This window comes from Protopterus annectens, chromosome 6.part0 (assembly GCF_019279795.1).
Source record: "Protopterus annectens isolate FY-2018-M chromosome 6.part0, PAN1.0, whole genome shotgun sequence".
Taxonomy (NCBI): Eukaryota; Metazoa; Chordata; order Ceratodontiformes; family Protopteridae; genus Protopterus; species Protopterus annectens.
This window is the reverse complement of record NC_056737.1, coordinates 1,892,143,983-1,892,158,000: the sequence shown is the minus strand read 5'-3', so window position 1 is coordinate 1,892,158,000 and position 14,018 is coordinate 1,892,143,983. Positions and strand designations below refer to the sequence as shown.

The window sequence follows — 14,018 nt, the reverse complement described above, 5'->3', positions numbered from 1 at the left end:
TCCAGCATCCGTGCATTATGTGTCGAAATTTATGTAGTTGCACATATGCACTTTTGCTGGGATAATATATACCTGGACAAACAAGCTCACAGACTGCAGTACCAATATCAAAGGTGAAGCATCACTTTTAACAACAGATATATATACTGCAAGAATGTTGGACTGTGAATTGCAAAGCTACCTCATTAGCTTACCATGCTTTACAACACTTCTCATTTGCATCCAGTTATTTTCAAAGTCTTCTACATTAGTGTAAAATGCCTTTGTGAATCTCACGTTTGCTATGCTTATTTGTAAGCATCAGGAATTCCCCTATCACATTTGCACAAGTGACTATGAATGCTAGCCTTAATTAACCAATAGTTCTAGAATACAAGCTGATGCTTGTAGCCAACTTCCTCATTGCTAGTTCCTTCAATAATATAACTAATGTGATTTACTAATGTATTAATTTTTTGATGTTTGTTGATATGAGTAGTGGACTCATCAAAATTAATTCATTATTAACCACTTTCTAAGTATAGTGTTAGTGTCTATATATATCTATATATATATATATATATATATATATATATATATATATATATATATATATATATATATATATATATATATAGATATATATATATATCTATATATATATATATATATATATATATATATATATATATATATATATATATATATATATATATATATATATATACACACACATATGTATATATATATATATATATATATATATATATATATATATATATATAGGTTTACTATCAGTACCTGAAAATACACCTGGTCAAGTGATGGACCATCGAAACCAGATTTTCCAAGAGGCTAAACATCGAGCCTTGCTCTATATTGACGTCCAGGCGGCACATGCAAGTTAATGGACACATTGTCAAAATGGCGAATATCAAACTGTCGACATTACCATGGTCTGAGATGGAGGCTAAAACATTTTTTCATTTTCGCTATTCCAGTTCGACAACATGATGACTCGACGGAGAGCATTTCCAGGTTTTGATAGTAAACCTAATAAAAAAAAAATATATACACACACACATATCTATATATATATATATATATATCTATATATATATATATATATATATATATATGTGTGTATATATATATATATATATATATATATATATATATGTGTGTATATATATATATATATATATATATATATATATATATATATATATATATATATATATATATATATATATATATACATATATATATATATATATATATATATATATATATATATATATATATATATATATATATGGATTTACTTCAGAAGACTGAAAAACCAAAACACTGAATCCCAAAAGACTGAAAATTCAAAATACTGAAAGATGTAATTTGCTCCTTCTCCATTGTTGTGCGAGCTTGGATTTGGTATATATAGTTAGCAGATGATGTGGGGGTGCAGCCCCCCCACATTAGGGGTGTAGGAGGACTTGCCCCAGCATTAAAAATGTGTTCAGTATTTTGAATTTTCAGTCTTTTGGGATTCAGTCTTCTAGTTTGTCAGTCTTATGAAGTAGACCCGTAGATATATAAAAAAAAAAACAATATTGTACACAGAATATAAAAAAGTGCAAATTATTTACATTGAGGCAAACATGAGTTGTGTTTTATGTCAGTTTTCTATGTATGTTACTAAGTGTTGGAAGTTGTATCAGTGGTATTATTTGAACTGACTTTTACAAAGCTTTAGAAACATTCAACCTTTCACTGTGACTAATTTTTATATTCCTAGTTCCAGACAACTCATTAGTTATGTTCCAGGTCTTGTTTGCTATATTGTGACCTCATGTAACCTCACTGGTTGTCAGAGTCTAATATGATTTTTATCATGCTTACAGTGTTTGTTTCTTTTTTAGGTAAGCTATTGTGTATTGCCTTTCCCTTTTATAAAAATCTGTTAGAAGAACAGAGCCAGAGAAACAGACAGATATACAGATTTGCATGTAAATACTTCTATATGTGATAGTGAGGTGTAATTGTGTCAAGTATAAATACTTTTATTTCAATAGACCAAAGATAAAATGTATATCGTGGCTTTTTTTTTTCTTAAATGACTGCATTACCCAAGTTTTCCTAATGTTAGATAATATAGCAATAACTACAACGTCGGTGTCGTATATTGAAGAGTTACCCATGGTTGGCCTGGTTTAATCATGAGGACGAAGCCCGAGTGATTAAATAAAGCCAACCATGGGTAAATTTCAGTATACCACAACCACAGAGTCGGTTATTGCTATTATACAATGACATCACTTAAGAAAAAAAAAATACTTACTTTTCTTAAATAATGTCTTTGTATAACGACGGGTTACTGTTCTTCTGTGGTTGGTAGTATACTGCTTCCTTGTGTTGATGTACTGAGCATGCGTGTGGGATTTGCTTTCCCGTGCATACGCAGTACATCAGTGCTCAGGAAAGTAAGCAATGGAGAAAAGAAGATCTCCGTTGTTCTGCTTTTCCTTTATTTATTTATTTTGTTTTAATTAAAAAAAAAAAAGGTTTGGGATGTTTAGCATAGGAGAGAGACGGAATGGAGGAAATACAAGGGAAATCAGGTATGTGTCTTTAGTTTTAAACAACGTACCTGATTTCCCTTGTATTTTTTGCATGGTGTCTCTCTCTCGTATGTCTGGATTCCAGACTACACATTTTGTTTTTATTTTTGTTGAATAAAAGTTAAAAATTAAATAATATACCAACGGAAAAAAGTCCGGGTGACCGGACCTTTTTCAGTTGGTATATTCTCCGATTTACAATGGGCATGCTGGTTGGGCTGGCCAATCAGCATGCTCATTTTAGAATGGTAATGGCCAGTCATTGTATAATAACTATTAGCTACTGTTGCACTGTCACTTTTTCTGGAGAGCATTTATGACTGACTGTTAATACCTTTTAACCAGAAGTAGAATTCTGTAATATTTACATAAAATACGAGTCCAGTCTGATTTAATATCTGAACTTTTATTTTATAAGAATGTACTCCTCTGCATGATTTCTGGACATGTGTAGTGATGTTTGGATAAGCATTGTGGATGGATAGGTTTCAGATCTCTAAAGTCTTGGTGTTGCACAGTGTTCTTATTCCTCCTTGTATTAGAAGGGGATCATCATCCTCTGTTATGGTGTATTTTGGCTGTAGCTAGGAAAGCTATAACCACAAAATGGTTGTAAATGGTCCTACTTGCTTTTTCAGAATTTCTTACCCTGTTTAAGGAAACGTGAAAAACTGGTTGGAGTATTGGCCAACATGTCTTGCTTTGATACATAAATATGAAGACGAAGCTGTTTATTTTGCCTCATAATTTTCATATTTTAATTTAAATGTAGGAGTGTTAAATAAAATATACTATGATACGGATATAAATAATAGGAAGAATTCTGGTGTACATACTGTATATAGTGTATATAGTTGTTTAGGCTGTGTAGAATGTTGTTATAATATGACTGATTTTTAATGCATTAATTGTAGTAATCATTTACTGTAAATCAGAAATAACTGCAAATATTTGCTAAAATAATTAAATATCTATTATTTTGAAATGTTGCACAGTATATTTTCAAAAATAAAAAGAAACAAAAAAGAATTTGTCTTATTCACTTTGTGAATACTATATAAATCTTGAATACAACTCATTCCAGTTAGACTGCAAGTTAAGTCAACATAATAAAGAAGATGGCAGAGAATATCCATGACTGTTTCTCAGCATTTCATTATATTATAATTCAATATAATAAACATGATTGTAGAGAATATTCATGACTGTTTCTCAGCGTTTCATTGTATTATTATGAGTCAAGTTAAAATAGCTTAAGTTCTCAGAATGCTGTCAGACTGACTGACTAAAATGTCAAAGACTGAAACCAACATTATTATTCTAGAATTACATACAGTACATGGAATGGTTATTTCAAAACACATCCACTGTTTTAAGGTTTACTGTTCAGAAGAGGAGGTAGCATTACACAGTTTGTCACGTTATGAGATGTTTGCATCAGTTGTTTACACAGACTGTTTTTCCAAAGGAGATGACTGAGGCCAAGGCAGCCTATTAGAGGTACTTCAGGAAGGTGTGAGGCAGACATGTTGCAATTTGTTTTTATTACTATGAAAAAAGATGTTGTTTGAGCTGGATGTGCAGACTGTCCAACAAGAAAGTAAACTGGCATGCCAGCTCAACCGTACAGTTATATCAGTAGTTAGCAGACTAGTCTAGAACTGTTTAATTTCACCAGTATATAAGTCTTGTGTTTGCTTATAGCTATGCACTGCACAATGGGGATTAGAAGTGCCCTGTATAGTAGCAAACTCCTATAAACTATTTTTCCCTTGAGATGTTTGTTAGGTGAAGCTTCCCTGCTGCACTGCAGGCAACTCAGCTGTGCACTGGACAATATCACAATACTCCTTCACCCCTAATCCTCAACAGAATAAACCACCTTGTTTAGATAGCTGCATCAGTCTTAAAACAAAAGCTAATCCAACTTGCCCACTCCCCACCTAGTACTTACGGTTTAAACCAAAACAATGGACAGCCAGTTTCCCAACATTTCACCAGCTGCCTGTTTCACATGGGTATTCTAGGGCAATGTAGTAATTACCTCATATATGCTGATAACCACTTGCTCCTAAAGCAAACAAATATAGTATGTGAGAGCTGTAACTATACCATGAAGCTGCAATCAGTCCTCTCATTAAACACTAAACAAGACCTCATGCAGGTTGTCACACACAGACCTCTCCTCTCACACAAGACAAGGTCAAGTTACATAGACCCACCTCGCTGAGGTACTTACTATGAGCCTACCAAAAGAACAGAGAGCTCCCAAGCACAAACAGATCACACATACCAGAACATGAACAGACCCCACTTCACATAGCAACACACATACAAGTGTCTCAACAAATAACGCTCTAAGAAAAACAACTGAAAACCTAATGTCCTGGTCATAGGTGATTCCATAGTGAGACACACAGATGTCCCCATCACCAGGCTGGTCAAGAAGAAAGTCACAGTTAGCTTTCTGTTAGGTGCCTAGATCCATCAAATCACACACACAATCAAGTCACTCAACAATTACCATTATGACTCAGTCATAGTACATGTTGGAGTAAATGACTTCAGATGTACCTCTCTGGACTATATGAAGAGAGAGACATGACTAAACTCTCAGATTGTGTGTCCAAAGCAGGTATATCCCCAGCTCTAAGTAGCATTTTACCTTCACCCAACATGATGCCACAATACAGACAAAAAATTATTGACTTCAACAATTGGCTTAGCTTCTGGTGTCAATCCAAGGGTATTCAGTATCTGTCAACCTGGGAAGACATGGTCGACAGACCACACTGCTTTGCCAGAGATGGTCCTCACCTACCTCCTCTAGGCATTTCAGATACTGGCAAAGACACTTGTCTTCCTCATAGTGCCTTTTTAGGCAGTGTCAAAACAAAACAAAATTCCCAGTGTAAAGAAATCCACTTGAGATATACTCAAGGTTATGCAGCTTAAAACACCCTACCACAGCATCACTAGCTACAGGTCCTCACCATGAACCAAGAGAAACACACTACCTGGACTTGCTAGACTTACTATCTATATAGCCAAACACTGTGGTCATGGGGGATTTCAACTATCCTTCCATAGATTGGGCAACATGCATGAGCAGAAATGCGATTATCCTGAGGTCCTGGACTTTGTTAATGCTCTGGAACCGCAGGTCTGCACCCCTACAGGGGCTCAAACGTCCTGGACCTAATACTCACCAACATGGGGGGAGAGTCACTGCACTACCCCCTGTGTGTTGCCCTCCCTGGTGAGTTCAGATCATAAATCTGCCTTGTTTGAAATAAATATCAGCCTGGACAACCCCACAGGAGCAAACAAACTGAAAATGTTCTCTAGAGCAAACTTTAGCCTACTAAGTGAGGGTATAAAAAGTTTCAAGCCCATTGCTGACACAGCTGGCATTGACTTCTATGCAGAAGAGTACACAAATGCCCTATATAGACATTTCAACAACTTTATAGACTTGGCTGTACCTGTCAGGATCAAAACCACATTCTCTTGAAGAATCAGGCCACCCTGGTGGCCTGCAAGTGTAAATAGGTTTGAGGCAGACAAAGAAAGGACCAAAAAAAGAGCCTTGCAGAATTCCAGCAGCAATACCATATACTCACAAATAGTTTAGGTGATCACATCACTTGTCTGTTTACTATTTAGAAATTGTGTAACACATTTCAAAAGGACTTTCAACAAAGTCATGAACTAATAAATATTTGATGGTAGACAGAATACACTACCTGTCTAAAGTCCTCAAGCAAGTTATCAGGAAGCAGGTCAGAGTCAACAAAAAAGGCAGAATAAGATTAAAAACTGAGTGCAGGGTAGTGGAAATATTACAGCAGCAGTGAAATATTACACAGAAAATATTGTTACTTTTTAATTTCTCCAAGTGTGTTTACATAGAGTGACATGAATAGACCCCATTCCTAAGTTCAGGTACAAAAAGGTTTCATGAAATTAGTATTGTTTCATTCTTTGATGTTAGCCAAGATTGCTCTTTGCGGCACCCACAATGTGCCCAGAATTGCCTCTTTCTGTAATTCATATGGAGTTGCATGTATTGATTTATCTAAAGTATGACTGTAATTTGTTTTTTATAAGACCCTTTGCTCCTATTGCTATTGGAACTGTCTGGGTATCTTTCTTCCATATTGCTCTTGTTTCTGCCTGCAAATCCTGATGTTTTATGACTTTGTCTCTCTTTACTTAAGGTGTTGCAATTTCCATAATTGATGCTACTCTTGTCTTTATTTCATGGACTACTGATCTTGTTTTGTCACATCTATTTTTGAAACATTAGTAATGGGTATTCCCATGTGATATTCATTTCATCATTGTCTATAGTGCTTTGTGGTTCACTTTTTCCAAAGCTTCTCAGCTACTTTTATATTGTAGTGTTTGCACAATCCCCTTACAAAAGTCTTGCCAGATTATTATTATGCCTTTCAGTATGTAGGCCCTCTGTCATGAGTGTATCACCCCAGCAACAAGATATGCAACTGTTTCCAGTTGTTTTTCAGAGAACCTGAACTTGTCTGTTTCTCACATATTTTCAGTGGATTTTATTAAACTTATATGTACTCCACTATCTAAGATAGCAATTAAGTTTTAGATGACTACCTACCAATTTAGTCAAAGTGGTTATACTGTAATAGTGGATTTCTGTGGCTTGCACACTCCTACAGACTTCCCGAAGACTGTACGTTTCCCCCTTCCAGGTTTTTTTTCTTTTTTCTGTTCTAAATTCCCCCCTCTGGACACCAGATGGTGGCATAGATTAGTATATTACTAGCCCTAGCTGTTTCTCCATAAGCCAATTCTCAGTTTCTCCTGTATTTAACTAATTTTGTAGAGTGTAATTCACTTTCAGCCACATTCTAAAGAATACTGCCCTGCTAAACAAACAGAAAGCACAAGTCCTTTTGGGACTGCAAACTAAACATTTTTCAGTTTTTGGGATAAGTTCTACCTACCTGTCCAACTGATAGTTTTTCTGTCATCACACAAGCCTTTTCCAACTGGGTCAACCCTCTGCATTCACCATCGCTATGCACGGGCTCACTCTGCTCCCCTACCCTACCCTACCCCCATTCTCACCCACACACTCTTTCATTACATTTATACACTCCTGACCATACCATCCCTCCACTGCACCAATTATTTTTCCAAGCACTCATCCAGTTATCCTCTCCCAGTAATCATCCTGCTCTCTACTCCCACCTCAATCTCCTTCCCCCTTGTCCAATACCTTACTTTTCCCTTCCCATTTTACAACCAGCTGCCCAACCTGTATCTCATTCTGCCTAAGCTCACATTATTACTCTGCCTTATCCATAGTATCTCATAGTTGAACCTATTATTACCTTCTTTAAACACTCCTGTCCCTCCTTAATACACCTCCTATATGTCATCTGACTCTCGCTGACTAATCTGACATTAATAGTCTCCCTTATCACTGGCTCCTTTACATCCACCAACTATTACCTACTTTACACACTTTCTCTCCTTCCTCAATACACCTCATATCTCTCATCATGTTACATTCTATTCTCATTGCTTCACTCCTCCTCTTACTCTCATCATCAACTTCATACCACATTCCACTGCACCATCAAACCCCATCTTTTACTCTCGCCATCACTCACATCACCAACTCCCTCCCTCACCACATCACCAACTCCCTCCTTTACCTATAACTCATCTCCCCATCCCTCTTTCACAGCACATCTTCTGACCATTTCAAAATCTAGACATTTCCTAACACAGCTGTTACCCCAACACTAAAATCAAAATGTATCTCTACTTCTAATCTCCTCATATATATCATTACTTTCCTAAATACACTTCTCCAAGCCAGGGATATCCACCCCAACCCAGGGCCACCTGCTGCAACCCTCCTCAAAAACACCACTCATCCCCCCCCAGATCTCCCACCATCTCCCAGATCAGTACAACTCTTTTTTAAATAGCCAAAGCATAGTAAATAAAATTACTGAACTGCATTCTTAGATAGCTAACATATCCCCCAATATTTTATTTTATTTATTTAATTTACATTTGTTGACCATATTACTCTGACTGAGCTGAAATAGACCTTTTTCAGTGGCGGTCCAGGAAGAAAAGCTCCAATACATTTGGAACACTGCCAGTCCAGCTATCTGGAATTTAGTAAGTAATTCTATGTCATTTGTGAATACTGATATGTTTTATACAGAGCTGTACTGTCATTTGTGAATATTGATATAATTTATACAGAACTGTATGATATGTACTGAGCTTCAAAGATGTGCCCACAGTGTACCCTACTGGAAAAGAACAGAAATGTATATAAACTATATACCTGTGCAAATGTATGTTCTAATAGTAGAAGCTGGAACATACAGAGTTAGCTTGCAAAGGAAAGAAAACAAGTTGAAATTAAAGTGTTTTATGATTGTATTGTCTCTCAGTTTCTGCTCAGTAGCAGGCACAATTTCTAGAGCTAGAAGTTTTTGTATTGTCTTGAAACAGAAGTAATTACAAGGTTTCAAATGTAAAAGCATTTTATTGTTTTACGACTTCCAAGTTCTGCAAACTTCTGAGAGATATGTACTTATCACATAGATATGTTAAAATTCTGTTAGTATCTGTTAGCTTGGGAACTGAAGGCAGGCGACAAAGAGTGATTTCATCCAAGTTGACCCAGCAATAATGTTTGATAGTAATTTAAGAACTCTCTCAGAGAGACACTTTGCATTTTGTATTTGTCTTTGGATCTGACAAGATCCATTCATCATCATCAACATGTACACTTGCCTTGCTAATAGTAAGTAACTAGGGAAAAGTAATTTCTTTTAGATTTAGATAGGAATATAGGAAAGATTAGTTTAGATGTTTTCTGTATTTATTTGAGACTGTCCTGCAATGTTGTTTTAAAATATCTCCTGTGATTCTGAACTCTGTAGTTACTGTGTTGATTGAGTATTGTCTTGTTCTTTTATTATTTATTATTAAATGTATTTAAACCTATTTTTGTGGCTGATATTTGTGAGACATATTTAAGCTCTGAGAGTACTTGCATATGTATTTGGTGACACTGTACAGGCCACTCCTAAACAGCATTGCTCTTGGTCAAACTTATCATTTGAATAATAGTAACATTACACAATATGATTGGTCACCCTTTGGGAAGGGCCTTAAAATAGTTGATAAGAGGTTCTGGTGGCAGTAATGACTACCTTATGGTCTGGGCAGAAGGTGGCATAGCTAGTAAACCTGTGCCAGCCTTTCCCAGGTGTGTTTTTATGCATAAATCAAATCTCAAAGTGTGTGTGTGTGTGTGTGTGTGTGTGTCTGTGTGTGTGTGTGCGCTCATGTATGTGTGTGTGTGTGTGCGCGCGTGTACATGTGTGTGTGTGTGTGTGTGTGTGTGTGTGTGTGTGTGTGTGTGTGTGTGTGTGTCAGTGTCAGCTACTTGGACAGGGACACAAAGCACTAGTTGGACAGAGGTAGTGTTGGGAGGACATGGCTTGGTACCCTGGCTAAGGACTCAACTCTATAGCTTTTCCAGTGGTGAGTCTTATTGGGGATCTGGTGAAAGAGGGAGCAACCTGCCCAAGACTGACTGTGATCTCTGTGTGCTCTTAAGGGAAATTGTACTTTACTGTGTGTGTACTTGTCATCCTCCCATTGAGCACATCCCTCACTGTTGCCAGTTGTGAAGATTGAGGCTCCTTAATTACTGGGCCAGTGCAGGGGCATCACACCATTATACAGCAATTTTTCAAAAAGGTTAACAAAAACTAAACACTAAAAATTATTACCAATTATATTTTATTGGATAATTGCTTAGAAAATATAAATATCTTATCTCTATCTGAAACCTGGTTGAAACCCCACATTACTAACACTGAAATATTACCTCCTGGCTACAAATCTTCCAGTTTGATAGAATCAATAGGAGGGGTGGGGGTGTTGCCATCCTCTACTCTGAAATCCTCAGTCTCTCTCCACTCTCCCTTTCTATAACTAGCTTTGAGCTAGTTGAACTCCTGATCAAAAATTGTCAGTTAAACCCACATACAAATTTGCCATCACCTCTGACTACATACCTCCTGGGAATAATATTCCTATCCTCGAGAACATTCTCTCCTGGCTTCCTCAAAGATATTCCATATGAAAACATCATCCTTGGTGATGTTAACATTGATTGGACAAAACTCTCAACTACATTCCTTAGTACAAGTCTCAAGCTTCATGGCTTCCATCAACTCATGTCCTTCTCAGCCTAACAAAAACATCACCCCCACCTATCTTTGACTGGATTCTTACTTCTGACTCCAAACTCTATTATAACTCTGGCACACCCCCAACTCTCTTAGTGACCACTACCCAATTTTTATCCAAAGATTCTCCAAACATATCCCCAAGGGCCACCTCTGTAGAGATTGTCACAAACTCACCCATTTCAGTCCACATATTTTTACTCCTTATTGTCTAAAATAAAATGGTCCTTCCTTCAACATCTCCCTTTAAATGATACAGTAGCATCTTTCAATAAGATATTCCTTGACATACTGAACTCTTTGGCGTCCATTAGAAAAATCAGAATTAAATCCAGCTCTGGCCCCTGGCTTTCAAAACATACCCACTCCATAATGCATCAACACAACAGTGTCTGGAAATCTTGGGTTAAAAATAAGTCCCCTATTCTACTTCTAAAATACAAAGAACTTGGGAATCTCTCCAAAACCTTGGCAACTAAGATAAGAGAAATTTCTTCACTTCAAACCAAAATAGCCCACATAAAAACCCAAAAATGTTTTGGTCTTCCATTAACCAGCTCATCCATTGTGGCAATCCCTCTACTCCCAACCCCTTCCCACATCATACAGCTACTGAATCTGCCACCCTTTTTAACAACTACTTCATAGAAACAATCCAAAAACTTACCCAAAATGGTAAATACTCCCCCCGCCCCTTCTTCATCTCCCAAAACATCACCTTTCAATTCCTTCTCTTTCAAACCTGTTCCCATCTCCTTCATCAAATCTCATTTTGTCAGACTTAAACCCTGATCCTTCTCTGCTGATAAACGATCTTCCTAATTTCTTAAAATAGCTGCTGAATCTGTCACCTACCCTGTCTCCATACTTATTAATTGGTCCATAACAGAAGCCTGTGTCCCAGAAATTTGGAAATCTTTCTGTACAATCCCTCTAAACACTGGTGTTCCACAGGGTTCTATCTTAGGCCCCCTTTTGTACAATATCTTTACTAACAACCTTTACTCAGTTTGTCACCACTCCACACTCCTACAATATGAGGATGACTCTATACTAATCTCCACTGCCCCTAACATCCCTAATCCTGTAGCTCTTACACAAAATATCTTTTCTTCTGTTGAAACATGGCTCTCTGATAATCAACTAATACTTAATCCCCCCAAAAAACTAAACAACTTCTCTTCATTTCCAAATTAGTGGCACACCTCAAATCCTGCTTTTCCATCACCTCTTTAAACAATACTATCATTATGCCCGAACCCCACACAAAACTACTTAGCGTCATTATTGATGATGAACTGAAGTATGGTATACACATCCAACAGTGTATAGCTCAGTCTCTTCTGTTACGTTGTCTACTGTATGCAGCCCCTAGCTTCACTAACATTCAGTCTACACTACTTCCCAAACTTGAAAAAACGTACAATAAAATTGTCAGGTTTGTCACTAACCTACCCTTCAAGTCCCATCACTGTCATGCCCTCAAGGCACTACACTGGCCCAAATTCCCCAACCTACTACTCCTTCAGCAATTACGTATTACCCACTCTATCCTAAACAATCCTTCTTTATGTCCCCCCATCTCTAATCTTATACCCTACTACTGCTCCTGCCTCCTATTACGTATATCTGACACACTTCTCCTTGACATCTACAAACGCAACAAAAATATTGGTAAGTCCCTTTACAAATGCTCAATAGCTCATTGCTGGAACACACTTCCCCTCAATTTAAGAAACATCTCCCAAAGGCACCTGTTTAAACATGAACTCAAAAAATACCTACGAACTATCTGGTCCTGCCCATGTCAAACCCCATATGTTATCTAATGCCAGTTAGAAATCTGTTACACCTCTATCATCTATCGCTTCTTTTTTTCTACTTTCCTCTCTGTCTTACCTCATATAGCTTGTATCCATAATCCCTACTATCTTGTCAACCCATCTTTCTCTTGTCAAATGCCATTAATTCACCTCAGTCCATTGTCCTATCCTTTGTATATACTATTCCAAGTTTTCCAGAATGTAATGACATTATTTGTTTTCATTATAACGTATGTCTTTGTGTAATGTCTTTGTGTAACATCTGATCTGTTGTTCAATTTGCTTTTACTTTAAAAAAATTTGTATTATTATGTGATGTATTTGACCTTTTATTTATGTTCTTATACTTTAAAATTTTTTGTAATATTGCCTGGAGCTTTTATCCCCGGGTCTCCACTGAAAATGGGCCCTTGGATCAGTTGGACTAACCCAGTTAACAAGTGTCAAATAAATAAATACATAAATAAATAAACAAATATAGGTTCATAGGTTCATAGGTTGGTACTGGGCTATCTGGCCAAAGGCATATATTAGCCCAGTCACGTTGTGCGGTATTCACCGCCCCTTTAGTAGTTTCCTAGACCCTTGTACTAGCAGCTAGTACCCTTGGCCCCTATCTAGTAGTGCTGTTGGTGTGATCCCCAGTGTGAACTTTCTGTTACCCATCCACTCATCAAGGTTTCTCTTGAAGAGTGATAGTGAGGGGCCCTATCTTATGTAAATCGGGACCCTGTTCCATAGTAAGGGAAATCCCTGCGAAGGGAATCTATCCCTCCAGCATGTTCTATTCATTGTTGTGTTGAGGTTTATATCCCTAGAGCGTGTAGCTCGAGTAGATTTGGTTTTGCTAAGATGGAGCATGTTCAACAATTCTGGGTTGGACATGGCTCTGTACGTTAGACAGAGATCACCTCTGAGAAAGCGGTATGCAACAGAGAACAGTCTTAGCTTTTTCAATTGTGCTGCATAGGGCATCTGCTTGAGGCCAGTAATCCTCTTGGTTAGGTACCTTTGTGGTCTCTCCAGCTGCTGGAGATGTCTAGCCAGGTACATTCCAATTGGTGCATTGTACTCAATAATGGGTCTGATGAGGGAAGAGTAGAGGGGCACCATTACATCCTTAGATCTTGATGTGAACCCTTTCGTGATCGGATGGGTCACATAGAAGGATTTGCTAACCACTTTGGCAACATGGTTATCAAAGAAAAGCTGACTATCTACTTGGGTCCCTAGATCCCTTATTTTTTCTTCAGATTTCAGGGGATTACCTCCTATGTTGTAGTTTGTGGGTATTCTGTTTTTTCCAAAGGGGATTACTACGCATT

At 37.2% G+C, this 14,018-nt stretch overlaps 1 protein-coding gene across 1 annotated transcript in view; it reads left to right on the top strand.

Annotated features, from left to right (window-relative positions):
• Positions 1 to 14,018, top strand: part of WNT6 (Wnt family member 6) — a 1,614,901-nt gene that overhangs the window by 440,471 nt on the left and 1,160,412 nt on the right. The gene's annotated exons all lie outside the window — the stretch shown is intronic.